Source organism: Euprymna scolopes, chromosome 34 (assembly GCF_053919585.1).
Source record: "Euprymna scolopes isolate OS-2025 chromosome 34, ASM5391958v1, whole genome shotgun sequence".
Lineage (NCBI taxonomy): Eukaryota > Metazoa > Mollusca > Cephalopoda > Sepiida > Sepiolidae > Euprymna > Euprymna scolopes.
The window spans coordinates 18,986,060-18,988,559 of NC_136515.1; the positions used below are offsets into that span (position 1 = coordinate 18,986,060).

At 33.9% G+C, this 2,500-nt stretch overlaps 1 protein-coding gene across 11 annotated transcripts in view; it reads left to right on the forward strand.

Annotated features, from left to right (window-relative positions):
* Positions 1-2,500, forward strand: part of LOC145259106 (protocadherin beta-11-like) — a 1,732,684-nt gene that overhangs the window by 1,552,856 nt on the left and 177,328 nt on the right. The gene's annotated exons all lie outside the window — the stretch shown is intronic.

Below are 2,500 nucleotides of genomic sequence, written 5' to 3' on the forward strand. Positions count from 1 at the left end.
GGAACAATTTCAAATACGTTTCAAAAACTTGGAAAATAAGTCTCAGAACCATTGAACATTTAGTTTTAGAAACATTAAATATTAAATTTTCAAACCATTAAATATTAATTTCAGAACCATTAAAAATTAAATTTTATCCATTAAAAGTTTAATTTCAGATCCATTAAAAATTAAATTTCTGGACCATTAAAAAATTAAATTTCAGAACCATTAAAATTTAATTTCAGATCTATGTAAAATTAAAATTCAGAACCATTAAAAATTAAATTTTTGAAACCTAAAAGAATATATTTCACAATCGTTAAAATTAAGTTTCATAAACATTAAAAGTTCCATCTCAGAACTATAAATCCTCCGTTCAGTCAGTGAATACTTCTTGTAAGGGTGGTTGTACGCGTACTTGTGAAGCAAGGGTTGCACAATCCCAACCACACTTATCTTGAATCGGCACGGCTTGAGTCTTGTAGCAAGAAGTTCGGGATAACTGGAAACAACGCAGGGATAAGCAGAGAGCGCATAGAGCATTCACCCATTTTAGTATTGAACAGGCTCAACGTTGCTTAACTTCGATGATCTAATAGGAAACCGGTGTGTCGACGTGATTATGCCGTATATTTTAGCAAAATAGGAAACTGAATCACTCAATTGAGAATAGAACAGTATTTAATATTGTTTCTGATAATGTTCTGTTTTATGGAAAGAATTCCAAAGAAATCTGTTACTGTTCAAACAATCTCCCTATTTGCATGCCTCCTCACGAGATCGGGTTCATAAGTGTGGGGATAATTCAGCTTTCCAAAAACGAAAGCACTCTGAATTGGAGACAAAAAATAAAATTTGCCCCAGTCGAAAAGGATCTCACTTTTACTGAGTGAGAACAGAAAGATGAGGTGTAGTATCAGAACAGATACTACAACTTTCTCCTTGCTAAAAGGCTACGGAAATATGCAACAAAAAACTTTAATCAAATGCATTAAAATTTCATTTTTTTTTTTATCGACCTGTATACTTTGAACATTCTGAAACGGTTATAAAGTTCCGCTTTCATATTTTAAAATAAGTTGTAACCTCTGGAGCCTAAGCGAGTAAAAATTTAGGCCGCCATATTTAATTATTTTACTGAATTTTAAATAAAGCTTCAAACGAAATGGTAACCGATACTTTTAGTTAGGGATTGAAATACTGCAGCTTATTTTGAAACTTTAAGTTCAATTTTAACCAAAGTTAACACTTTTATACAGCCTAACATTGCATTTGAAAAGTGTTATCACTTCATAAACATAAAGGGTCGGCGTATAAAATTCACAGACGGTTTTTTGATAAGACACCTCCAAAATTAATGTTTCTGTTCAGAGCACAATTAGACCATTATACTTGACTTGTACATTTTAAATTTTAATCCAAGTCGTTATATAAAAATAATTTTATAAAATCAACAGTAAGTTCTCTAAAGTGCAATGTAGACTACAATGAATTGTGGACTAAGTCACTGCGAGGAGGCATGTGGAGTTTCCTCACGGTGTACCACGGTGGGTTCTTGAGTAGAGCAGGCAATCGGTTGATTTGATTGACGAATGGGAGATTTCATCGATTTCAATGACAATAAAAGTATTCATTGATACTCATTTAATCCCTGGCAACTTTCGGTCTCCTTGTTAGTTTTATAACAAATTGAAACGCCATAATTAGTTACTACTGCACATATAAACACCTCATCGTGTCACAGAGAATTATAAAATAATAATATACTTCTAACAGTCGTGTTTATCGTAAAATTGTGTTAAGATCAGCCTATTTAGTTTTTTTTTTATTGTTGTTAGTCTCTCTGTGTATGCAAAATCGGTTGTCTTGATCTGGTTCTGTTCCGTTGTTATTTATGACTAGGGCTATGATAAGAACATACTCTTCTCCTTGTTTTGGTTCTCAGGTATATATCCATTATATGTTTTTTATGTAGAGTGATGTGGTTCTACGATGATTAATTGTGTCTAACTGTGTCGGATATATACTCGAGAGTCAAAACAATAAAAAGAATATGCTGTTGTCATAGCCCTATTTATGACACACATTTTTAATCACTCGTGACATTTTGTTCTCGTCAAATTCGTTGATTTGTGATTGCGGAATGTCTACGAAGGAAAGAGTCGCCGTTTTCGTTCACATCATTTTTTTTTTTTTTGTCTGGAAGTCATATGTCTTTCTCGTTTTATATTCAAAAGAATCTCTCTCACTCCCTCACTCTCTCCCTCTCTCACTTTGTCCCTCTCTAACTCACTCTACCTCTATTCATCTCCATATCTCACTGTCGCTTTCTCACTCTCTATCTTTTACTCTCTCACTCTCTCTCTATATATGCATCCCTTTCCCTCTTTCACTCTCTTTCTCTCACTTTCACTCTCTCTCTCTCTCTCTCTCTCTCTCACTCTCTCTCTCTCTCTCTCTCTGCGCCTCACTCTCTCATTCTCACTGTTACCCTCTCTTTCTTCATCTCTTTCTATCT